Source organism: Aegilops tauschii, chromosome 3, assembly GCF_002575655.3.
Source record: "Aegilops tauschii subsp. strangulata cultivar AL8/78 chromosome 3, Aet v6.0, whole genome shotgun sequence".
Lineage (NCBI taxonomy): Eukaryota > Viridiplantae > Streptophyta > Magnoliopsida > Poales > Poaceae > Aegilops > Aegilops tauschii.
Window position 1 is genome coordinate 145,536,279 of NC_053037.3, and position 16,147 is coordinate 145,552,425.

Genomic DNA, 16,147 nt, shown 5'->3' on the forward strand with positions numbered 1-16,147 from the left:
CTGAATGGATCCACCTCCTTCCCCTACACCTCCTTCTCTAAGTAAAAGGCCATTAATGCCACGGATTTTCTCGTCGGAGATCCGAACTTGCCTTTTTTTTGCTCGCCATGGCTGCACGCAGATGGCCACCCCCTCGCCCTATAAATACCACCCTCGTGTTTCCCTCTTTCCCCTCGCACAAAGCCCTCTCCTATGGGAGCTTATCCCCCTCCCTATCCCCCATAATTACTCATCGGAGTTCATAAACTCCGGCGGCTTCTCCGTGGCCGCCCGAGGCGGGGTTGGTACTTCCTCGGCCTCCCCTGAGTTCGCTGAGATCTCCTCTGCACCGTCCCGTGCTCTCCTTCCTCTAGGAGCCCCTACAACCTCGGATTCGATCTTCTTCCCCAACTCCGGCGACTACTCCGGTGAGATCAAAGAAATCCCGTAATTCTTTTTTTTCAGAAAAGTAGCGATCTTAGAAAATTCATATCTAGTAGTATACATATCCAAATTGAGTGGTTCTTTTTGCATCGTGTCACAAATTTGTTAAAGTTTCTGTTTCTGCAATTGGATTTCAAATTTGAGTAGTTTAAAATTGAATTTGATGAAATTTGTTCAAATTAGTAATTTGGCCATAACTTGAGTTTTATAAAATATTTTTGATTGATTCTTTTTGCTACTGCCTTGTTATTGTTTTGTTTATCCAGTGGCATATAGTTATTTATTTTTAGTTTATTTGAAATTAGGTGTTTAGCAAAACAGTACTGTTTTAGTTATAGTTTTGTTTTAAGTCTTTTCTTTATTGCTTTTATTAGTTTTAAATTATTTCTTTTTGTCACTCTTGAAAAATTTAGTTTAGTTTCTGTTAGTCAACAAAAGAAAATTTTGTTTTTGTTTTAAAAATTTATTTTACTTAGTTTTGTAGGAAAACTTGTTTAGGTCATAGTTAGTGTTTCATAAAAGCTTTTTATTTGTTTCTTTTTGCAAATAAAATTTTATGAAAAATACCTTCTGTTAAATTAGTTGTTTTAATTTGTATTTTCTGTTAAGTTTAGTGTTTTAATTGTTGTTAAGTTTTTACTTAGGACAAAACTGTTTTGTGTTATGTCTTAGAGTTTTCTTTAGTAGTTTTGTTGTGTAGTTTTCCATTGTTTTTATTTGGTGTCCCTTGTTGATTTGCATTTTATTTGTTGGTTTTATTATGAGTGTTAGAATTGCTTGCTAGTATGTTTGCTTATATGAATGCTATGTTTGACTATATAGATTTTCAACAGAGTGACGAATAGTTCTACCAAGTCATTATTCTGAGAACTTTGTTATCGTCATCAAGTAATACCAGGCAAGTTCACTTTGGCCATGCTTTCATACCTATGTTTTTACTGCATTTAGTGGCATCTTTGCAACAACCCTCCAGTAGTGATATTGAATTCTTGTAGTTGAGTAGTATGCATGAGGTAGGAACCCATCACCCTGTTACCAAGCCCGGGACGTCATTTATTTTAATGCTACGCTATAGTAGACGGGGTTTGGTATGAGTGCACGAGAGTGGTGTGAAGAAGGAGGACTCTACGTCAATGACGACAACTCCATGATGGCATATGCGAGGACTGCATCTTCAAGGCCTCAAGACTTCAAGACTCGAGACAAGAATTCAATACACACTACTGGGTGAAGGACGGTTGACGGGCACCCTGGAGAAACCAGTGGATGGCCGGGATGCATGGAGAAGCGCCATGACATCTTGCGGAAAGCTTCACCCAGACTCAAAGAGACGGAAGAATACTTCATGCCCGGAAGCTTACCTGTGCAATCGCAAGTCACTATGGGCTCTGGCTTGGTTGACCTTAGTTGTGACTCTGGCTAGGACGGTGCTAGCAGATGTAGAACTACGGTAGGATTGGATGAGCACCGGACAGTGGTCAGGGGAACTCTTCGGAAGACCATGTTTCAGTCGTCTTGTTCTCAAACACCCTGAAGTGCGAGAACGTAAAAGAGGGATCAAATCTTTGCGGGTAAAGTGTACAAACCTCTGCAGAGGGTTTAAACCTAATCGATTAGCCGTGTCCCCGGTTACGGACAATTTGAGCCTCTGGACTTGAATCTATCTCGGAACTCTCAACACCGGACTGATAATATAATTGTGGGCAACTTATGATGATTTGGGGCTATGAGACATCGGTTGGTGGAACCATGTCATGATAGAAAACTCCGTAGTATAGACTCCGGTTAATTCCTTTGATGTAGGGAAAATAAAACCAGCTTTTACGCAAACAAAACTCAGATACAGAGCCACAAAGCCATTTGCATATAGTATAGTTTTATCATCTGTTTTCTCATGTTGTGATCTTGCCGGTACATTCAATGTACTGACCTACACGGCTGCAACGTATCATGTTGCAGGATTTTTCTTCGACGAGTAAGAGTTACGATACAGGGTTACGGTCTACACTCAACTTGCCGATGGCGTTGATGGGACTCCACCCCTGTTTAATTGTTTCCGCTGAGTATTATGAGGTGTATATCAGTTTTACGTTATTTATACATGTGATTGCACTTTGATATATACATTGATGTACTGTGTGTGCTAGCATACTGATCCAGGGATGGCACAGATACACAGAGGCTTGACCGTCTGAGGTTGGGTCGTTACAGATATGGTATCAGAGCACATGTTGACTGTAGGACGTGACCCTAGAAATCGGAAAGCCCCTAGGATAGGAAATCTCTAAAACTTTATTTTCAAAAGAATCCATTACTTCTCATCTTTTCTGATTTTATCAAATATCCTCTCTTACCTCAAATAGTTAGAATATACCCTTTCCCTTTTGACCACACGGAGGATCAACTGAAGCCGCTCCAAGAAGGACAAGCTATCGGACAATCGGTGACCTCTTCAGAGTAAAGAGGATTTCACCATGCATTAGAAGAGTTGAAGCTACAACAGTTGAAGACTCCGAAGACTTGAAGACTCTGAAGATTTATTTGACCTTTAGAAGACCAAATCCCTGTTATATACTTACATTAGATGCAACGATTTGTGAGCTGTCAGTTGTGTGATGTTTCTCGACAGCCACAAATAAAATCCATTTTCAAAATTATTGTTTGTGTTGTGTGTATCTATCTCTATCTCTCTTATCTCACCCCAAAGCCCTTGGACCCAATAGATGAGGAAGGAAGATGGACTGGTATTCTCTGGACCGATGATTCAGTTGGACGCAGAGCTATGGATTCAAAACATGGAGGATCACTTCAGGAAAATTTTGATTGCAAGGAAGTATGAGGTTCAATATGCTCTTTGGTACTTTATAGAAAGTGCTGCAACCTGGTGGAAAATGCATCATGCCATAGAGGGATGTAATGGAGCAAGAACTTGGGAGGAATTCAAGAAGACTCTGTTAAGATCCCGTCTCATTCGGAAGAACGATGATAACCCGAAGAAGAAACCTTGTGCTTGCAAGATTTGCGGAGAAATAGGACACACCCAGGAGGAACACAAGGATGGATGCCCTCATTGTGAGGAGAATCACCCAACCGAATAGTGCCCGACTGGGCAAGTTACTTGTTTCCTGTGTGAAGGAACTACACACTACCCTGGTCTGTGTCATATTTACCCCAAGGTACAAGAAATTACCAAGCAGCAGAAGAAAGCAATGAAAGAAGCCCTCAGGGAAAGTTTGAAAGAACCTGTGATGAAGGAAGATGTTGACGACCCTAATGGAGAAGGCCTAAACAGATTTTACTCCAATGCCTGCTATTCATGTGGGAAAGAAGGACATTTTTCACTGTATTGCACGAAGCAAAGCCAAGAGTATCTGGGAGACATCCCGACAGCAGAAGTGAAGTTTGACCCTCAGGAAATAGAAGCTCTGATCATTACAGAGAAATCCAGGAAGAGAAAACGAAGGCAACCCCAGAACAACCCAACTTCTGCAAAGAAGGACCTGAGTCATATCACTTGTTACAGGTGCAAGGATTTAGGTCATTATGCTAGTCAATGTCCAGAAAAGAAGCCAAGAATCCAAGGAGCCTACATAATCACAAAGAAGCCCCGAGACATGTCGGAAGTCATTTGTTTTTGCTGCAAGGAAGCAGGACATTTTGCTAGGGAATGTTCAAATCAGAAGAAAGCTGGAGCTGAGTAGTTGAGATTTTGATATGGATAATAAGAGTGGTAGAAAGCAATCCTATTTTCATAAGTTCGATGAGTTGAGTTATGTAATGGGTGCTCAGAGATTGTAATGAATTCATGAAATCAATAAAGTTAATGTGTTATGATTTCATATGTTGTATTATGTGAGTTTATACTCTATGAACAAAGATTTTGGACCATTTCGAGGATATGAGAAATATGGTCTATGGATGGATTTGTGAATTTCATTTAAGGGTGGTAGTACCCTGTGAAGAACACTTGACCCATGGAAAGGATAATGATATTTCAGGGAGTGAAGTTTGGACAAAATAGGTATGAGTTTTGTTTCGATATGTTGGTTACCCCAAGAATATGAAGGAATGAAGCAATATTGGAATTTAAGGAGGTGTAATGTTGGAATATGGAACCATATAACCCAATAGGATGAGTTAAAGCTATGCAAGTATTGAAGTGGGCCCACAACCCACAGGCCCAGGAATTAATAAAGATCAAGTACTCCCGACAAGAAGAAATTTTGGAAGAAGATGTGATTTGATGAGCAGATGTTCCTTAGGAGGTTACGAAACCCCGAGAGTTGTGAAGTAACGATAGATGTTTCATTCAGCTTGCAGAATCAATGGAATTATCCGAACTAAGTTCGTCGACAAGAGAAATTCTGCAATGCTTGTGAGAATTCCCGAGTGTTAGAAATGCGAGATTCGCTAAACCTTATACAGATTAATGATTTGGGTGCGGAATGGATTGATCACCATACCGACTTACTCTGGTCATTCGCTCTTGCTATTTGGAATGGTAAATCTGAGTGACTTACCCATAGTAGAGAGACGACGATATCAAACCTTGTTTAAACCATAGAATGCTAGAACGATGGATCCCTATAACAGGCAACCGTTGCCAATCGTAGGATCTACGGTGAGATTCAACCCCAACCCTTTTCTGCAGGAGAAACCATTAATTGTTGACCACCATGAGATTTCGCTAATTAATTAGAATTGGCGACAGACCTGTCAGATATGAAGACCCAGTCTCGGAAGAACCTCACCAGGATGAAAGGACAAGAGTTTGAGGAAAAGGTTATGCCCTACTGGAAGAGCCCCAGTGTAGGAGTTACTCCGAAGATGTGAGAAGATCGATAGTGTCCACACTAAGGACGGAGTACATAAGATCTGTTGGAACCATAGCCCTGTTTTTAAGTGTGGTAGCACACTAGACCATTCTGATCGATGGATTTGCTAGAAGACCCCCAAACCCTAACCTTTCTTGCTAGCCTCTTCGAATCTCGAGGACGAGATTCATTTTAAGTGTGGTAGGTTTGTAACATCCCAAAATTCTAAATTTTGGAATGTTATATCAAATAAATTATTATGATTGTTTGTTTGATTGATTGACTGAAAGTGAGTGAAATTTGAAACTTTTGAAGTTGGATGAGAGGGAACGAAATGACTTTCCCAAACTTTCATCCTTGCATTTTATCTCAATGAATTCAAATTCATTTCAACACAAAACCCCAGAGTGAAGATGCCATGACTTCTTCCATTTGAAATCCAAAGGGTTTTTGAAAAAGATTTGAATTCCATTTGGAAATATTTCAAATTCTAAAAAACTTTATGCAACTCAATGATTTTCATGAGAGAAGATAAAATGACTTCTTCAATTATATGAAATATGAGTTGGAAGTCAAAAAGAATCAAATTGAAAGTCATTTGAAAGTATTTTGAAACTCCCTTTCAAATTTGGAATTATTTGGATTTTATTCAAATTATTTTTCTCCTAAAGATAAATAAATGGAAATAAGGGTAAAATGATTCCATTCAATGGAAAATTAGGATAAAATGATTTTGAAATCATTTTGGTATTTTAAAAAATGATTTTTTGTTGAGTTTTATTGCAACAGTAGCTCTGTTTGCTTTATTTAAATATTTGTTGATTTTATTTGGACTGGAAAATATGTTCATGTTTTAGGATTTCTTTTTCTGAAAAGTTTGATATATTATATTCCTATATAATATTTTCTTATTTGCTCTTTATTTCAGTTTTCCTTGTCAATGTTTATAAAATAAAAAACTGGCGAAGCCCAGCCGCACCAGGCCCAGCCTCCTCCACTCCACGACCCAACAGGGTCATCTTCCTCCTACGAACCTTCAGAAGCAGAACGCACACACGCACCCCACCGCGCGCTCCATCCCCTTCCCTCCTTCCCCTTTTCCAAGAATCCTCTGAATGGATCCACCTCCTTCCCCTACACCTCCTTCTCCAAGTAAAAGGCCATTAATGCCACGGATTTTCTCGCCGGAGATCCGAACTTGCCTTTTTTTTGCTCGCCATGGCTGCACGCAGATGGCCACCCCCTCGCCCTATAAATACCACCCTCGTGTTTCCCTCTTTCCCCTCGCACAAAGCCCTCTCCTATGGGAGCTTATCCCCCTCCCTATCCCCCATAATTACTCATCGGAGTTCATAAACTCCGGCGGCTTCTCCGTGGCCGCCCGAGGCGGGGTTGGTACTTCCTCGGCCTCCCCTGAGTTCGCTGAGATCTCCTCTGCACCGTCCCGTGCTCTCCTTCCTCTAGGAGCCCCTACAACCTCGGATTCGATCTTCTTCCCCAACTCCGGCGACTACTCCGGTGAGATCAAAGAAATCCCGTAATTCTTTTTTTCAGAAAAGTAGCGATCTTAGAAAATTCATATCTAGTAGTATACATATCCAAATTGAGTGGTTCTTTTTGCATTGTGTCACAAATTTGTTAAAGTTTCTGTTTCTGCAATTGGATTTCAAATTTGAGTAGTTTAAAATTGAATTTGATGAAATTTGTTCAAATTAGTAATTTGGCCATAACTTGAGTTTTATAAAATATTTTTGATTGATTCTTTTTGCTACTGCCTTGTTATTGTTTTGTTTATCCAGTGGCATATAGTTATTTATTTTTAGTTTATTTGAAATTAGGTGTTTAGCAAAACAGTACTGTTTTAGTTATAGTCTTGTTTTAAGTCTTTTCTTTATTGCTTTTATTAGTTTTAAATTATTTCTTTTTGTCACTCTTGAAAAATTTAGTTTAGTTTCTGTTAGTCAACAAAAGAAAATTTTGTTTTTGTTTTAAAAATTTATTTTACTTAGTTTTGTAGGAAAACTTGTTTAGGTCATAGTTAGTGTTTCATAAAAGCTTTTTATTTGTTTCTTTTTGCAAATAAAATTTTATGAAAAATACCTTCTGTTAAATTAGTTGTTTTAATTTGTATTTTCTGTTAATTTATTAGTTTAGTGTTTTAATTGTTGTTAAGTTTTTACTTAGGACAAAACTGTTTTGTGTTATGTCTTAGAGTTTTCTTTAGTAGTTTTGTTGTGTAGTTTTCCATTGTTTTTATTTGGTGTCCCTTGTTGATTTGCATTTTATTTGTTGGTTTTATTATGAGTGTTAGAATTGCTTGCTAGTATGTTTGCTTATATGAATGCTATGTTTGACTATATAGATTTTCAACAGAGTGACGAATAGTTCTACCAAGTCATTATTCTGAGAGCTTTGTTATCTTCATCAAGTAATACCAGGCAAGTTCACTTTGACCATGCTTTCATACCTATGTTTTTACTGCATTTAGTGGCATCTTTGCAACAACCCTCCAGTAGTGATATTGAATTCTTGTAGTTGAGTAGTATGCATGAGGTAGGAACCCATCACCCTGTTACCAAGCCCGGGACGTCATTTATTTTAATGCTACACTATAGTAGACGGGGTTTGGTATGAGTGCACGAGAGTGGTGTGAAGAAGGAGGACTCTACGTCAATGACGACAACTCCATGATGGCATATGCGAGGACTGCATCTTCAAGGCCTCAAGACTTCAAGACTCGAGACAAGAATTCAATACACACTACTGGGTGAAGGACGGTTGACGGGCACCCTGGAGAAACCAGTGGATGGCCGGGATGCATGGAGAAGCGCCATGACATCTTGCGGAAAGCTTCACCCAGACTCAAAGAGACGGAAGAATACTTCATGCCCGGAAGCTTACCTGTGCAACCGCAAGTCACTATGGGCTCTGGCTTGGTTGACCTTAGTTGTGACTCTGGCTAGGACGGTGCTAGCAGATGTAGAACTACGGTAGGATTGGATGAGCACCGGACAGTGGTCAGGGGAACTCTTCGGAAGACCATGTTTCGGTCGTCTTGTTCTCAAACACCCTGAAGTGCGAGAACGTAAAAGAGGGATCGAATCTTGCGGGTAAAGTGTACAAACCTCTGCAGAGGGTTTAAACCTAATCGATTAGCCGTGTCCCCGGTTACGGACAATTTGAGCCTCTGGACTTGAATCTATCTCGGAACTCTCAACACCGGACTGACAATATAATTGTGGGCAACTTATGATGATTTGGGGCTATGGGACATCGGTTGGCGGAACCATGTCATGATAGAAAACTCCGTAGTATAGACTCCGGTTAATTCCTTTGATGTAGGGAAAATAAACCAGCTTTTACGCAAACAAAACTCAGATACAGAGCCACAAAGCCATTTGCATATAGTATAGTTTTATCATCTGTTTTCTCATGTTGTGATCTTGCCGGTACATTCAATGTACTGACCTACACGGCTGCAACGTATCATGTTGCAGGATTTTTCTTCGACGAGTAAGAGTTACGATACAGGGTTACGGTCTACACTCAACTTGCCGATGGCGTTGATGGGACTCCACCCCTGTTTAATATTTTCCGCTGAGTATTATGAGGTATATATCAGTTTTACGTTATTTATACACGTGATTGCACTTTGATATATACATTGATGTACTGTGTGTGCTAGCATACTGATCCAGGGATGGCACAGATACACAGAGGCTTGACCGTCTGAGGTCGGGTCGTTACAAGAAATTGGTGTGACCTTGAAGACTTGGTATTCATTTGAGGAACATGAAGCGTGAAGACTTTTGTTTTCATAGTTTCATTTTCTCCTTCTTGAGTCATAGGAAACACCGTACTGTTAAAGGGGGTCGAGGAAATACTAAGGAAAAATTTCCATGTGATGCTCAACTCAAAATCCTACACCTACCAATCCCTTCGAGTGAAGCCATTGGAAAAACCATACAGTTCAGTCATATTCTTCAGTGACAGAGACGAAGTTCTTCTGGTCGCTGAGGAATTTGTTCTTACAGAGGAGTTAGGAATTCGCCAGTGCGGATTGCCTACACAGTGAGGAACATGATAGCCCTGAGGAAGTTGATACTCAAATTTCCGACCGTTGCTGTGCTATGCGCCAGCTGTCCCAAAATATCTACCCACCTAACGGTCATATCATTGAAGGGCATTTATGTCTTATCATGTCGGGCTACTCCCTAGGCTATAAATAGCCGCCCCCTACAACCACTAGTTGGTTGGCTGCTCCGAGAGAAACTGACACTTGTCATTTGAGAGCATCCCATCCTCCGAGGACTTTGAGCGAAAATCATTGAGTGAGGAAAAACCCAAACCCAAACACCTACAAACCCAAAGTGATTGAGCATCACTGAAGAGATTGATCCTGCGTGGATCCGACGCTTGTTACCTTTGAAGACTGTGCTTCTTCTAGACGGTTAGGCGTCATGGTCTAGAGCATCCAAGAGGAAATTGTGGATCGCTGAGTGACCGAGTTTGTGAAGGTTCGGAAGTCACCTGAAGACTTACCACGAGTGATTGGGCGAGGTCTGTGTGACCTTAGCTCAAGGGGAATACGGTGAGGACTAAGTGTCCTGGACTGCGTGTTCAGGACTGCGTGTCCGGGACTGTGTGTCCTCAGGTTTAAATACCTAGCCGCCCTAACCAGACGTACAACTGAGACAACAGTTGGAACTGGTCTACCAAATCATTGTCTTCACCAAGCCAAATGGTTCTATTTCCTCAACTCTTTCATTTCCTCATAACTGTGTTGTGCATTTGTTCATATCTGTGTTTGAAGACTTTGACTGAAGACTTTCTCAATTTCCTCAGTTCAATTTCCTCAGTCTGTTTGTCTTCATCCTGTGTTATCCTGTGTTTACGCTTTCTGTACTCTGTGCTTGTCTTCATTTCATCATGATGACTATGCTTCTGTTTTGCTATGCTTACTTTTGAGTACGTATTCCGCTGCAAGTAGTTCTTCGCTAAGGAATTTCCTCACTAGCAAATTCCTCAGTGAAGAATTCATAAAAATCGCCTATTCACCCCCCTCTAGTCGATATAACGCACTTTCACAACGTGATCATCAGATATCATTGTTCAAGGATCTTAGTCTCGCGGATGAAGTAGTGGTTAACGATGGAAAGGGTATATTTCTTGGAGTTAGTCCAACTTCTCATCGGGATTTTGAACACGGGAAGAACGGTATTTCTCCCGGGTCGAAGTTCTGAACCTTCTTGGAATTGAAGATGTGGCTCGACGACTACTCAGTTACGCATTATCTTCCGCACAAGGTGGTTCACTCAGACGTGAAGGTGCCACTACAAAAGAAGACACATCAGTGACATTATGGCCTGAACGAAAACTTTTTCTGTCATGCTTATGACACTTCTATGATGATAATTGTGACAAAAACACGTGTCATTATTGATGTGGTGGGATCCTACTTCTATGACATAAAATCATGACAGAAAATGGGCTTTTCGTCCTGGGCCGGCTGGAGATGCACCTGCAGGACATTCTTTGGGCCGTCCATGACATAAAAAAGCATGGTAGAAGTGAGGGCGAGGACAATTTCGGGGAGTTCCTGGTTACGGTGGGTGGTCGGGGCCGAGCGATGCACTATGGTTTGCGTGTTTCTCTCATACGCGCGTGTGTGCAAGGCGCTCACTAACTGAACCCTTACGAGGTAATCGCTTACTGAACCCGAGCGATTGCACCAGCTAGCTACATACTGAAGCCGATCGATCGATCCCAGTACGTACTGAAGCTGATCGATCGATCCCTTCGCTACTAACTGAAACCTACTGATTCCTTTGCTGCTATCTGAACCCGATCAATCCTTCTCGCTGCTCACTGAAGCTGATCAAGCCCCCATGCGAAACGTAGCCAGCCGGTGCATTGAGTAGCCTCTGGATGAACAGTGCATGCTGCCATGCGCGCGATACGTAGAAACGAGTCGAGACGCGTGGTGCGTCCAGCCGGTTGGTTGGCTATGGATGAACAGTACTAGTGCCGCCGCCCACTCGTACATACGCCCCAACCCAGCCGGTGGGGGTTGGATGAATAGGACCATGTGGTAGTAGGCGGTTTCCGTTGGATGAACATGACCCCGAGGAGGCCGCCACACTCCACAGCCGGTTGGGGTGGATGAGCAGGACCCCGTGGAGGCTGGATGAATAGTAGCCGGTGGAGGCTGGAGGAAGTCGATGGTTGATGAACAGTAGCCCGTGGAGGCTGGTGCTACTTGTGAGTTGCGTTGGGATTTCCCCAAAGAGGAGAGGATGATGCAGTACAGTAGAGATAAGTATTTCCCTTAGTTATGAAACCAAGGTTATCAATCCAGTAGGAGAACGAAGCAATGACTCCTTAACAACACCTGCACACAAACAACAAATACTTGCAACCCAACTTGAACAAGGGGTTGTCAATCCCTTGACGGTTACGAGCAAGATTAAATTGTATAGGTTTTGATAGATAGATTAGAAAAAATACAAAATAAAATAAATAAAAGAAAATTGCAGCAAGGTATTTTTGGTTTTAATATATCATAAAAGATAGACCTCGGGGACATAGTTTTCACTAGATGCTTTTCTCAAGAAAATAGCATACGGTGGGTAATCAAATTACTGTTGGGCAATTGATAGAAAATCAAATAATTATGATGATATCCAAGGCAATGATCATAGATAGGCATCACGACCGAGACAAGTAGACCGAAACGATTCTGCATCTACTACTATTACTCTACACATTGACCGCTATCCGACATGCATCTAGTGTATTAAGTGCATGGAAAAACGGAGTAACACCTTAAGCAAGATAACATGATGTAGACAAGATAAACTCACATATGAATAAACCCCATGTTTTTACCCTTAATAGAAATGATACATACATGTCATGTCCCTTTCTGTCACTGGGATTGAGCACCGTAAGATCGAACCCATTACAAAGCACCTCTTTCCATGGAAAGATAAATCAATCTAGTTGGTCAAACCAAACCATGATGAGGAAGCGCCTCATGGCAATGAACAGCGAGCTGTGGACCGTCACTGAGATTGGTCTTACCGATCTATGATAGATGGCGGACACTGATGATATTCGCAAGTACACTCGACTTGACATCATGGTGAAGGATATCATCTGTTCCTGCCTATCCAGAGATGAATTCAGGCGCATTATGCATCTTTGCAATGCGAAGCTTATCTGGGACCGAATCTCTGACGTCTATGAAGGTCATCGAACTTGTCATGATCCCTGGTTTGAGGATTTCAAGGAATCACTCAAAACGATGACTTTCGAACCTGAACCATCATCTTCTGCACCATGCCTCATGGCAAAAGGTGCCAAGGTAGCCGAATGTTCCTCATCCGAGTCTAGTGATGATGAATCTGATGATGATTTTGGACCTAGCTATACCAAGCTTGTTTGTATTGCCACTAAACAACAAAAGGCCTTGGAAAAGGTTCAAAACATGCTAGATAAAAGTGATGATATGTTGGGTGAAGAAATGGATCGCACTAAAACCTTGACTGAAAATCTTCAGAGACTTCAGTCTAGATTTGACAACCTTCAAGCTCATCATAACACTCTCTTATCTGATCATGAGAAGCTTTCTTATGAATTTCTTCAGAGAAAGCAAGATCTTGAAAAGCTAAGAGTGAGTTATGAAGATCTTCAGAAGGAGCGCGATTCATTACTTGCTCAACAAATCAGCACTTCTCAGGAAGAATTTGTTCCTCCATGTTTGAAATGCATTGAACGTAAATCTGCTAATTCATCACCTGAATGCTCAAATGCTTCTAATGCTACAAATTCTTCAACTGTCTCTGCTATCACTAATTCCTCATCTGAGGACATTGCTAGTATCACTGACGATGCAGGGCTGAAGGAATTGTACATGACAGGCATGTACAAAAGCCTCAAAGGGCATCAGACTCTTTGTGATGTGCTTAAAAAGCAGATCCTCAACAGGAACCCTAGGAAACAGGGTATTGCCTTTGAGAGGAAACTCAATGCTGATGGTACATATTGGAAGCCTGAGCAGTACCCCAAAACCTCATGGGTTGCTGCAAAGGGACCTCCAGTTGATCCATCTAATTTATCTGGCTTTACATGTGAATCTTCTCATTCTTCTGATGAGTCATTTGACTGCAACTATAAACTGTTCAAAAATCAGAATGGTGAAGTATTTGCTAGATATGTTGGCACTAACTGCAGGAACGGTTCTCCTATGAAGAAAATCTAGGTTCCCAAAAGGTGCCTTGAAAGTCTTCAGGTGAATGTCCTCATGACACCACCTGTGAAGAATAGGAACCTCAGATCAAATTCTTCATATGGATCCAAGTCCTCATACGGACCAAATTCCTCACATGGATCAAATTCCTCAAAAGGATCAAAGTCCTCATATGAACATCATCGTGCTAACAACTCTGTTTCACAGGGAAGAGCCAAGGGCTATGAATATGAGCATTATTCTTCTAATCATTATGTTCATAAGTCCTCGAAGAATTTCTCTGCTTACCCTAACTTCTCTTATGTGAAACAAAATGGATTGGCTTCTATGCCACCTTTCTCGTGCAGAGTGACGAACTCTTTGCCACCCCTTCAGATGTGGGTGGTGAAGAAAAAGAACTAATCTCTTCTGCAGGGTCAGGTCTCCAGACGTGCTTGAACGTCTGAAGAATTTGCTGGAGACCTGAAGGGTGCCTGAAAGGATGCAGGCTAATCATGAAGAAATGAACTTTCATTTCTCACGTCCTCATACTGTTTTTAACTGTTGCATTGCTTGATGAAATTGGTCTGATGAATTGTGATGTCATATTATTCACTGGTGAAGTATATGAAGTTCGTAAGCTGCACTAATTCATCTGCAGGATGATCAACCCAAAGCCACTGAGTGGGTCCTCGATAGTGGATGTACAAATCATATGACTCGTGACAAGAATCTATTGATGGATGCTCCTTTATCACCATCGCATCTGAAGCATATCATCTTCACTAACAAAGGCAAAAGTCAGGTATTGGGTCTAGGTAAGGTTGCGATCACAAAGGATCGACACATGGACAAAGTCATGATTGTCGAGTCCTTAGGATACAACCTCATGTCTGTCTCAATGCTTTGTGATCTTGATACGGTTGTAGTCTTTGGCAAGTATCGTTGTGTTGTGGTTATGGAAGCTGACAATTCCAAAGTCTTTGAAGGCTTTAGGAGAGGAGACTTGTATATTGTTGATTTCTCTACAGCACTGCAACCAGCCGTGTGCCTACTTGCAAAAGCTTCAGAAGGCTGGCTATGGCATCGATGACTTGGTCATGCGGGCATGAGGAATTTGCACACGCTTGCGAAGAAGAAGCATGTCATTGGCATTGAGAACATCAAATTCCTTAAGGATCACTTGTGTGGAGCTTGTGAAGCTGGAAAGATGACCAAGGCTAAGCATCCAGCGAAGACTATCATGACCACTACTCGACCATTCGAATTGCTTCACATGGACCTCTTTGGTCCTAATCATTACTCAGCTGTCACAAATGATGCATCTCTCTATGGCTTTGTTATTGTTGATGATTACTCTCATTACACATGGGTACACATTGTTACTTACAAACATGAAGTGCAGGAAGTCTTCAAACAATTTTCCTCGAGGGCTTCAACCAACTTCAGTGTGAAGATCAAGAACATCAGAAGTGACAATGGAACTGAGTTCAAGAATTCTGGTCTTGATGACTATCTTGATGAACTTGGTATTACTCATGAGTTATCTGCTCCTTATACTCCTCAGCAGAATGGCGTCATGGAGCGCAAGAATAGAACTCTTGTTGAGATGGCTCGCACTATGCTTGATGAGTACAAGACGCCTCGTCACTTCTGGATTGAGGCAATTTATACCGCGTGCCACATCATCAACAGGGTATATCTTCAAAAATTCTTCAAGAAGACTGCCTATGGACTCCTCACTGACAAGAAACCCAATGTGAGTTATTTCAAAGTCTTCGGTGCTAAATGTTGGATTAGAGATCCTCATCACAATGCTAAATTTGCACCGAAACCCAAAAGCACATGAAGATTTTATGCTTGGTTACGGAAAGGACTCGCACACCTACAGAGTCTTCAACAACGTTCTTCACAAGGTTTTTGAAGCTGTAGATGTGCGGTTCGATGAAACTAATGGCTCGCAAAGAGAGCACCTACCCTCTGTGATAGATGAACCAGCACCTGAGGAAACTATCAAGTTCAAGGCTACTGAGGATGTCATTCCTACTAAAGAATCTGCTGAAGAATTCATTCCAGAACATGAAGAACGTTGACCTAATGCACCTGAAGAAATTGCTGAAGAAAATGGTGCTGAAGAAAATGCTGATCAAATCCCTCAACGACAACCTACTCATCCTCGCGTTGCAAAAGAAGTGCAAGTTGAAAAGATCATCGATGACATTGAAGCACGAGGTCCTCTCACACGCTCAAAAGCTTCACATTTATCTAACTTTTGTGGGCACTATGCTTTTGTCTCTATCACAGAGCCTGCTAAGGTAGATGAAGCATTTCTAGAGCCTGAGTGGATTCATGCCATGCAAGAAGAATTACATCAATTCGAACTCAACAACGTCTGAGAACTGGTTAAACGTCCAGATCCTTGCAAGCACAATATCATTGGCACAAAGTGGATCTACTGCAACAAGCAAGATGAAAATGGCCTTGTGGTGAGGAATAAGGCACGACTTGTAGCTCAAGGCTACACACAGGTTGAAGGAATTGATTTCGATGAAACTTTTGCACCTGTTGCTATACTTGAAGCTATTCGCATATTACTTGCTTATGCTAACCATCACGATATCACTCTATATCAAATGGATGTGAAAAGTGCATTCCTCAATGGTAAGCTTGAGGAAGAAGT